Source organism: Canis lupus, chromosome 22 (genome assembly GCF_011100685.1).
Source record: "Canis lupus familiaris isolate Mischka breed German Shepherd chromosome 22, alternate assembly UU_Cfam_GSD_1.0, whole genome shotgun sequence".
Classification (NCBI taxonomy): domain Eukaryota; kingdom Metazoa; phylum Chordata; class Mammalia; order Carnivora; family Canidae; genus Canis; species Canis lupus.
In genome coordinates, this window is record NC_049243.1 from 16954348 (window position 1) to 16965871 (window position 11524).

At 34.0% G+C, this 11524-nt stretch overlaps 1 non-coding gene across 1 annotated transcript; it reads left to right on the forward strand.

Moving 5' to 3' along the window:
• Positions 1-10844: 10844 nt before the first annotated feature.
• Positions 10845-11057, forward strand: LOC119865257. Its single transcript, XR_005376643.1, has one exon. It is a non-coding gene; the product is annotated as a small nucleolar RNA U3 (small nucleolar RNA).
• The last annotated feature ends 467 nt before the right edge of the window (positions 11058-11524 follow it).

Consider the following 11524-nt stretch of genomic DNA (forward strand, 5'->3'; position numbering starts at 1 on the left):
TTAAGTGTTCTTCTAGGTAACCAAATGGAAAAAATTCAAAATTAAGCAAACTGACTATATGTTTTCTAATGTACTGAAAATTCGTTTCCACTGGACACAATTTTCTTCACTATTTTTTTTCATGTTAGTCCTTTATTCTGAGTTTTTTTCCTCCCTAGAGAAGAACATCAGTCTTTTAGAAAAACAGTATATAATATGCTTCAGTAAACCTAAAGATATCTGAAGCAAGAGAATTAAAGTGTTTATGTAATACCAGCACTGGTTTAGTTGGAATACACACATTTTTATTTTTATATTTGTTTCGGATATGGCCTGTTGTCCTTGTCTTTTTTCACCCTCACTTGTTCTCTTATTCAACTCTTGGTGGAGAAAGGGCCTTATAAAAAAGTTTTTTCTTTTTTTTCCTTCTTTTTTTCTGTAGTACACCTGTGCCTCAAAGCAGATAAAAGGTTATATTACCATCTTTTCATGCCAAATGTCCTCAGAAAGTACATTGGCTAACAGTGTTTATCTTCAAGTGTTGTTTTATTTATGTAGTAAATCATTATTGAAATTGTTTATAAGTTGAATTTTTAAAACCATGTGTTAAATATATGTAGGAATGGCTCTATATAAATTGCCATCTAGTCTCTAAGAAATGTTTCTGTTTGGTTCTGATCTCTTCTATCTTGGCCAAGGAACAAAGCTATTCCTTCACTCTTTCATTCCTTTATCCTCTGCTTACAAGTTTAAAGTAGCTTGTTTGAAAAAATATTTTAAAAATGGATGTGCATAAATGATCCCATATTTAAAAGGTTTGTTCATGCCTTTATTTCTGCTTATTGTGTATATCCATGAGAAAACTAAAAACAAATGGATTGTTCCATTGAGAGTTCACTTATTGTCCTAGAAATAGAGGATGAATTTATAGAATAAATAGGAAGATATAGGAAAAATTAATATTAAATGAGGTCTTCATCTAATAATACTCAACTTTCTGCAGGAAAATGTTGCTGTAACTCACATTACAAATGAAGAAATGAGGTTAGAGAAATTTGGGATTTGGCCAAGATAGTGCAGCACTGGGAGGTCTTGATTTCTCTTTTTCTTTCTTCTTTCTTTCTTTCTTTCTTTCTTTCTTTCTTTCTTTCTTTCTTTCTCTTTCTCTTTCTTTCTTTCTTTCTTTCTTTTTCTTTATTTTTTAAGATTTATTTATTTATTCATGAAAGACACAGAGAGAAAGAGAGGCAGAAACATAGACGTAGGCTCCCTGTGGGGAGCCTAATGTGAGACTCGATCCTCAGACCAGGAGCTCACTCTGAGCCAAAGGCAGATGCTTTCAACCACTGAGCAACCCAGGTGTCCCTTTCATTCTTTCTAGATTTATTTATTTCTTTGAGAGGGAGAGAGAGAAGGAGGGAGCAGAGGGAAAGAATCTCAAGCAGACTCCCCATCGAGCATGGAGCCTCACTGAAAGGGCAGGGCTCCAATCCCAAGACTCATGAGATCATGACCTAAGCTGACATCAAGAGTAGGACACCCAACAGACTGAGCCACCCAAGCTCCTCAGATTTCTAAATCCATAGGTGTGACATTACAATAAGCTGCTTCGTATAATGATAACAACTCATATTTATTAAGCACTTATCTTGTGCCAGAAATTCTTCTATTTTAAAAGTGTAATTGCTTTCCAGCCACACCTGCAGTTGAATAATTTGGTATTATGATTCACAGTGAAGTAAAAGAGCTCACATCATGGAGAACCATGGGGCATCTCAATGGGAGACTACTAAAAAGATTGACATATTTAGGCTTATTTTCCTTATATTGATGATTTTCAGGAGATTTAAGGAAGCAGGGCTTTGCTCCAGATTGGATGTAGTCAGGAAGTGAAGGTAATTTTATGATTGGTTATGCTAATCTTATCTAGAAAGAAGGAAAGCTAGAATGAGGCTAAAGCTATAATTGTTAAAACAGTCACTTGTTTGGCAGGATAGGGGAATGTTTGGGTTATTTTTGTTGTTTGGACAATGTTCAGGTTTTCATCTATGTTAAGACATGATTATAGAGTGATCTTGCTTTGGTCTTGAACCATCATAATCTATAGTCATATGTGATGTTGATATTCTATAAAACTGTTTATGTTCAGGGTGCCTGAGTAACTCAGTCCATGATTCCAGGGTCCTGGGATGGAGACCCGTGTGGGGCTCCCTGCTCAGTGGGGAGTCTGCTTCTCCCTCTCCTTCTCCCTTTGCCCCTCCTCCCATTCATGTTCTCTCTCACCCTCAAATAAATAAATAAAATCTTTAAATTAAAAAAAAATTATTCATGTTCAATATGAGAAAACCAAGACCTAGTTGACAGTACAGAGCATTTCCTAGATGTCAGAGCCCACTTTTTTCATTTTTAGCCCCTTCTTTAGACCAAGAGCAGATGAAATCAGGCCACACGATATTCATCCATGCCATCTGAATTTCTGCCATTGTTAAGATCTTATTGATAAGGAGTCTATTTATTTTCTTTTAAAGATTTTATTTATTTATTTAGAAGAGAGAGTGAGAGTGCAAGAAAGCACGAGCAGGGGCAGGGATAGAGGAAGAAGCTGACTCACCACTGAGCAGGGAGCCCAATGTGGAACTAGTTCCCAGAACTCTGGGATCATGACCTGAGCCAATGGCAGACATTTAATCAACTGAACCACGCAGGTACCCAATCATGAATTTCTTTAGAAAATGTAGATTGTGGTTGGACTAGAATCAGTCTCTCCTCCTTCTTTTACTATGGGACCAGTTGTTGAGGAGGGTAGTGACTGTACAGACACATTTAGGAACCTGAACAGGATCCATTAGCAGGATGTGATACAAGCAAAATGTATTACAGAAACAAAATGATTATTAGTCCTTAAAATAAGCTTTAAAGTCAGGAGTTGAGATTATAAAATTCAGGCAATATATCTGATGGTTCTGAGAAGGAGTTACTGTAGCCTTATTTATTATATTAAGATATTGATGGGCAGCCTGGGTGGCTCAGCGGTTTAGTAGCCGCCTTCAGCCCAGGGCCTGATCCTAGAGTCCTGGGATCAAGTCCCACATCAGGCTCCCTGCATGGAGCCTGCTTCTCTCTCTGCCTGTGTCTCTGCCTCTCTCTCTCTCTCTCTCTCTGTCTCTCATGAATAAATAAATAAAATCTTAAAAAAGATAGGAAAAAACCATTCATATCTATAAATAGGCATTAAATAAATTATAGTGCATTAATAAAATGCAACACCTTTAATCTAGTTAAAAATGATATTGCAGATAAATATCTATTAGCATTGATATTTATGATGTATGGTTAAGTAAAAAATTCAAGTTACTAAGCAGAATATAATATTGACACTAATATATATAATGGAAAAATGTGTGGAAATAAGTTTGTGAAAGTATTAACAGTAGTTCTCTTTAAGAGGTGTGCTTGTGGGAGATTTTAAATTTATTTCACCTTTTGACTTATCTGTAGGTTCTCATTTTTCTATGGCCAAAATGTATTGTCTTTGTAATAATTTAAAAAAAAGATAAACGAATATTTCTTTTCATGATGGAATTGTTTATTTCTATTTTTATGCATTAAGTGATTTTTAAGATCTCCTAAAAGAAACTATTATCAATATTATTAACTACAAATAATAACACAAAGATTAAGTTAAGATTTTTTAAAAATCCCAATTTATATGAAAATATGAAATTATGAAATTAGTAAGTTTAGGAGTGCCTCCCAACTCAAATGCAAAGTAATCTATACAGCCCAGTGACTTCATTTTATGTTAGCTTTATATTAAGTTTTAGTATCTGACTGGGTCTCTGATTAGTCTTCATTTTCAACTGTTTTAGGTAGGGAAAAAGGCTATTATATTTTTTAAATTACCAGTCAAAATAAGCTATAATATTTTGCATTTCAGTCAAATTCACAATTAATATTTGTTGCTTCTATAAGTGTGTGATTCTGTTATCTGAAAATAATACAAAAATGTTCTCCTTTTTAATTATATAAGGCCCTTTTTTGGTAATTGCTTTCTAAATCTTAATAATTTCGAATAGTAGAAGGAATGGAATCCTTGACCTATTTGTGACGTCCATGGAAAATTTAGCTTGCTATAGTTTAATAAACAGTGGCAGAAGACAGGAGACTCCTGGATACGTGGAAAAGAGAGTGTATCACTTAGAACAATAGCAGTAGGCAGAGTAACACTGTGGTGTTGCTTGTCTAAGCCCCAGTTCCCACAGAACAACAGGTGATGCCTGTACACACAGTGGAGTATATTACAAAAGAACCTCAGCTTTGGGAAGTCTGATCTGAGAGGGGGGCCTTACATGTTACACCCTGCAAATACAACTGATTCAGAGGGAGAACTTAGTTTTATTATATTGAATAGTAAATCTCCTCCAGTAGATTGTGCCTATCTTCCAAGGCTGCTTGCTAAACAAACATCTTTGAAAAGATAATCCAAAGCAAGTTAGACATCACAGAGCAACTGCAACTTTTCCTGCTAATGATAAAGATTGCTTTGTATGGGTTTCAGCTTGCATGATATTTTTATGGTCTGCTTTCATGAAGTTTTCCTACCCTGATTTATAATATACATGTGAGTGTTTTACTGTTATAAACTGTGTCCTTTTTCTTTGAAAGAAAGAAGAAAGAAAGAAAGAAAGAAAGAAAGAAAGAAAGAAAGAAAGAAAGAAAGAAAGAAAGAAAGAAAGAAAGAAAGAAAGAAAGAAAGAAAGAAAGAAAGAAAGAAAGAAAGAAAGAAAAAGAGAACCAAACCACTTTTTTGTGTAATTAAGAAATCTTAAGAAAGATGAGAAGTGCTATGTTTGTCTTTTAAGCTTCCATAAAACCTGTGATACCATTATGTGTCTTCAGTGGTAACAGTGCATTCCTTTGAGAAGCACAGGATTCCATGATTTCATATTCTATAAGAGATGTTAAAACCAAATTTGTCCCAAACTTGCCCAGTGCAACAATTGTAGGGTTTACTGACAGTTACAGGGTAAGTCAATGGCACAAAATTATATATTTAGCCAAGTTTACTACATGAAAGAAATAAATAGAAACCCATTCTAAGTCATTCAAGAATAGGGAAAGCAGGAATAAGCTAAATGTCATTAATGAAATTTTGACTTGAAGATTGTACTGCATGTAAATATGAGATACAGTAAAGTATGAACTGAAGAATGGGGAATTACAGTATAAAAAACTGCCAGTAAACACTAAAGTCATTTATAATAAAAACCTAGAGAAATTTTAAGCCATATTTTAAAACTTGGTTCAAATTCTGAGATTTATTCTGTGTGTGTGTGTGTGTGTGTGTGTGTGTATGTGAGAGAGAGAGAGAGAGACAGAGAGACAGAGAGACAGAAGCAGAGAGAAAAGCAGGCTCCATGCAGGGAGCCCAATGCAGGACTTGATCCTGGGACTCCGAGAGAGAGAGAGAGAGAGATTGGGGGGGGGAGAGGAAAACTTCATGAAATTTTATAAAACCAGAAAAGTAATTTGAAAATTCATGTGTGACAGATAATTTACACCATATTCTTTAAATTCACTAGGGATATTTTTCCCTTTACACTGACACTAATGACAGTCTGTTAAATATACTTGAGAATCACTTAGAAAATTCTATATTCCAGTTACCAGATTTGCTTCTTTTTTTTTTTCCCTCATGTCTTCATTATAATTTTTGGAATTGCATGTCTCGGAATTTATAGTATCACAATCTTCATTGTACTGTCAAGCTGTTTTATGCAAAGAAAAAATTTGGGCAAAAGGGTTGAGAGGATTAATATACCAAGCAAGACAGAGCTGTATCGCAATTAAGGATTTATTCCATTCACTAATTGAAGGGATTGGTGATTTGAGAGGCATAAAAAAATTTTCCAAACTCTATGTATATTTCTATGCATGCTCATCTATGTGTTCACATACATTCACAAACCAACCAGGATAAGCTCTAGTACTTATTAGGTGCTTAGTATGTGTTTTACTTAGTATGTGTCTGGCATTCCTCAGAGGATACATTTATTCATCTATTTACTCCAGATATGTACAAATTTGTCCTCTATCTTTAAATATATTTTCAGCATTTTGTCTATCATTAAATATTCCTTTATATTATCGTTTTAATCTGCATAGTATTCCACATATTGAAATATTTTTTAACAATTTCTCTGTCCTTACATTTTTAGGTTCTTTCTAGCTTTTATTTTTTTTAATGACTTTATTTATTCATGAGAGATACAGAGAGAGAGACAGAGACAGAGGCAGAGAGAAAAGCAGGCTCCATGCAGGGAGCCCGATGCAGGACTTGATACTGGGACTCCAAGATCACGCCCTGAGCCGAAGGCAGATGCTCAACTACTGAACTGCCCAGGCGTCCCTTCTAGCTTTTAATTACTATAAATATCATGCAGTATTTACAGTAGTAGCATTGCTATGGTAATGCTGCTGCTCACCTCTGCCTTTTTCCTTAATACAAATTACTAGAAGTGAATGAATCAATATATATGATTATTTTTAAAGATAATGATGCACTTTTTCTTCAAGAAAATATATCAATTTACAGCTGGAAAAATATTTTATTGGAATCATTGTTTCTCTATACCCTGATTAACAGTATTCTAGCCCTTTCAAACATCTTTGGTGGGATGCCTGGGTGGCTCAGCGGCTGAGCGTCTGCTTTAGGCCCAGGGTGTAATCCCAGAATCCGGGATTGAGTCCCATATCAGGCTCCCTTCATGGAGCCTGCTCCTCCCTCTGCCTGTGTCTGTGCCTTTCTCTCTCTCTGTGTCTCTCATGAATAAATAAATAAAATCTTAAAAAAATATAAAACATCTTTGCTAATTTCAAAAGTTAACATTCTAGAAATACTGGGTAAGTTCTCATAAGAGACAACCAGCATTCCTAAACCCAGAATAGGAAGCCTGATGTATCACATGGTCATGTAACTCCAGATATAGCTGAAGGGAGTGGAACTGTGAGGCAACTGGCTCTACACAAGGTATATTCATCAGATTTTTCTTCAGTCAGTAAAACTCAGACATGAAAACTAGGTGACTTAACAGGAAAGTCTAAGCCAGGTATCATTACCGACCAAGAATTAATATTACTTTTATGAAAGTTATAATTGGCCATGTGCAATTAGATGAGTGGAGAAGTGGATCTTCAGAAAAACAATGAAGCAGATGCACTTAGATAAAGAGCAAAGGAACAAAGGAGTGAGGTTCCGGGAGGATACAGGAAGACAAAGGGAGCGACCAATTGATGTTTTACTACTTAACTGAATCCTGAATAGTCTTCCTAATGATGAATTCCATGAAATTATTCTATATCTTTTATTTATTTATTTATTTATTTATTTATTTATTTATTTATTTATTTTTTACTTGCCACAAGTGTACCTACTGTCACCATACAACACTATTACTGTATCATTGACTATATTCCCATCCTGTGCCTTTTATTCCCATGATTTGTTTATTCCACAACTGGAGGCCTGTACCTCCCACTCTCCTTCACACATTTTGACCAACTGCCTACTTCCATCTCCTCTGATAGCCACCAGTGTATTCTCTGTATTTACAGGCTTGACCCTGTTTTTTGTTTGTTTCTTCATTCATTTGTTTTGTTTTTTAGATTCTATATATGATTGAAATCATATGGTATTTGTCTTTCTCAGTCTGAATTATTTCATATAGCATAATACCCTCTAGGTTCATCCATGTTGTCTCAAGTGGCACAATCTTTATGGTTGAATAATATTTCGTTGTGTATATGCGTGTGGTGTGTGTATCACATCTTCATTGTCTATTTATCAGTATACACTTAGGTTGACTCCATATCTTGGCTATTGTAAATAATTCTGCAATAAACATAGGAGTGAATATATCTTATATATTTTCAAATTAGTGTTTCTGTTTTCTTTCAGCAAATATCCAATAGTTGAATTATTGAATCATATGGTGTTTTTATTCTTAATTTTTTAAAGGAACTTCCATAGCATTTTCCACAATAGCTATTATCAATTGACATTACCACCAACAATGTATAAAGGTTCCTTTTTCTCCACATTCTTGCCAGCTTTGTTATTTATCTTTTTTATTTTAGCCATCTAGCAAATATGAGCAGTATCTCATTGTGGTTTTGATTTGCATTTTCCTGATAATTAATGATGTTGAACATCTTTTCACGTGTCTGTTGACCATTTATATGGTCTTTGAAAAAACATCTGTTGAGCTCCTCTGACCATTTTTAAAACCATATTGTTTATTTTTTTGTTGTTAAGTTATAAATTCTTTATATATTTTGGACATTAACTTCTTGTCAGATATATTATTTGCAAATTCTCCCATTCAGTACATTGCCTTTTGTTTTGTTGATGGTTTCTTTCACTGTGCAAAAAGTTTTTTATTGTGCTGTAGTCTCAATAGTTTTTTGTTTTTGTTTTGTTTTTTTGTTAGTTCGTTTCTATTTCCCTTGCCTGGGAGACATATTTAAAAAATGTTTCAATGGCTGATGTCAAAGAAATTACCACCTGTGTTCTTTTCTACGACTTTTATAGTTTCAGGTCTCACATTTAGGCCTTTAATCCATTTTGAGTGTATTTTTATATATGGTATACGAAAGTGGGCAGTTTCATTCTTTTGCACATAGCTGTTCAATTTTCCCAGCATCATGTGTTGATGACATTGTCTTTTCCCCATTGTATATTATTGCCACCTTCATCATAGATTAATTGGCCATGTAAGTGTGAGTTTTTTGCACTCTCTTTTCTGTTTTACTGATTGCATGCGTGCGTGTATGTGTGTGTGTGTGTGTGTGTGTGTGTGTGCTAGTACCGTACTGTGTTGATTACTATAGCTTTGTAGTATATCTTAAAATCTGGGGTTGTGATACCTGCCTTTGTTCCTCTTTCCCAAGATTGCTTTGGCTATTCAGAGTCTTTTGTGGTCCCATTGTAGAATTTGTTTCAGTTCTATGAAAAATACTATTGGTATTTTGAAAGGGATTGCATTAAATCTGTAGACTGCTTTGAGTAGTATGGACATTTTAACAATATCATTTCTTCCAATCCATGAGAATGGAATATCTTCTCATTTGTTTGTGTTATCTTCAGTTTCTTTCATCAGTGTTTTATAGTTTTCAGAGTACAACTCTTTCATATCCTTGGGTAAGTTTGTTCAGAGTATTTTATTCTTTTTAATGCAATAGTAAGTGGAATTGGTTTCTTAATTTCTCCTTCTGCTACTTTGTTATTAATGTATAGAAATGCTACCAATTTATGGGTATTAATTTTATATCTTGCAACTTAACTGAATTCATTTATTACTCTTAATAGCTTTTTGGTGGAGTCTTCAAGGATTTTTATGTATAGTATCATGTCATTTGTAAATAGTGACAGTTTAACTTTTCCTTACCAATGTGGATATCTTTTATTTGTTATTCTTGCTTCATTGCTGTGACTAGTCTTCAAGTACTATGTTGAATAATAATGAAGGAATGATTATTCTTGCCTTGTTCTTGATCTTAGAGGGAAAGTTCTGTTTTTCAACATTGAGTATGACATCAGCAGAGGATGTTTCATATGCGGTCTTTATTATTTGAAGTATGTTCCCTTTAAACCTACTTTGGTGAGAGTTTTTATCATGAATGGGTGTTGAATCTTCTCAAATGCTTTTTCTGTATCTATTGAGGGGATCACATGAATTTGATCTTTTGTTTTGTTGTTTTCATTTATCATATTGATTGATTTGCAAATATTGAACCATAATTGGGCCCTGGAATAAATCCCTTTTAATCATGATGAATGATCCTTTTAATGTATTGTTTAATGTGGGTTGCTAATTTTTTGTTGAGTACTTTTGCAAATATATTCATCAGGGATATTGGTAAGTAGTTTTATTTTTTTATGGTGTCTTTGTCTGGTTTTGGTATCAGGGTAATGCTGGACCTGGAGAGTACATTTGGCAGCTTTCCTTTCTCTTCCGTTTTTTTGGAAGAGTAGAATAAGTATTAATTTGTCTTTATATGTTTGTCTTTAAATTCACTTGTAAATCTATCTGGTCCTGGTTTAATTTCATCACTAATAACCTGTTCAGATTTTCTATTTCTTCCTGGTTTATTTTTGAAGATTATGTGTTTCTAGGAATTTATCTATTTCTTCTAAGATTGTCTAATTTGTTGGCATATTTTTTATAGTATTCTCTTATAATTCTTTATATTTCTGTGGTGTCAGTTGTTACTTCTCTTTCACTTCTTATTTTATTTATTTGAGCTCTTTCTCTTTTTTGCTTGATGATTCTGGCTAAAGGTTTATCAGTCTTATCTTTTCAGAGAACTAACTCTTGATTTCATTGGTTTTCTTCTATGTTTTAAATATCCACGTCATTTATTTCTGCTCTAATCTTTTTTATTTCCTTTCTCCTACTCATCTTGGATTTTGTTTGTTCTTCTTTTTGTATTCCTTAGGGGTAAGATCAGATTGTTTATTTGAACTTTTTCCTGTTTCTTGGGGTAGGCCTATATCACTGTCCTTTTTGATTGAGCTTATGAACAGCCTCTTTTTTTTAACCTTTGACATAGTGGTGTTCTTTAAGACATATTTATTAACAGATAAAATAGGGAGGCAAGGAGAGATTATTTGACCCTAAATTTCTAATCAGTGTTTTCAGCAATCATCTTACTTATGTGAGCTAATACAACCATTTGCTGGGCAATCTAGGATTTCCTAGATTTTAGATGAACATATTAGAGTTGCTGTGACCATCATTCCAGAGGAACAGAAGGTCTGGGTAGAGTCTCTTATGGGAAAAATGATATCACTGAAATGCTGTGGATGGACTATTGCAGAGGAAAGTCAGGGCCATGCTGTTCAGATATCGTTGAAAGATATCTTTTTGAAAGAAAGGATCACAAGGAGGAAGCTCTGTGTTCTCTCCTGAGCATGAAGCTGTCTTTAGATGTTGCTTCTGCAACTGCCTATTGCCATTGATGATTGTACTTTTCCTCCTTTGGAGGAGTTAAGAGGAAGAGGAGACAGTCTGAGTGGTTTCTATTAAAAAAAGAAAATAAAAAAAGAAAGAATGGAAAGATTAGCTAGCTAATATTAATTAGAAAATTGCCATGGTAACAGAAATAGAAATATGGGTTGTCTTGAGCCTATCAGTGGAGCTGTTGATGGAGATAACAGTGATAATAAAATGTTTTTTGAGAGAATGTACTTGCTGCACATCAGGTTTTGTTGCTCATTGCAAAAACATAGGATGTCAAGGAGCCTAGTTTTCTGTTTTGTTGTTGTTGTTCTACATATCTGTATGCATTTTAGTAAGTCAGTTAACTTTTTATAAATTATTTTCTTCCTTTAGTTAGTTGGGAGAAAAGTATCTGATCTCCCTATTTCACAAATTCATTTATTAGAAAAAAAAATGAAGGTTCTAAAAATGTTCTAAAAATTTAAAGCACTATTTTCATTGATATATTCTTATATGGGAGAGGCCATCTTATTGAAATTTGACCA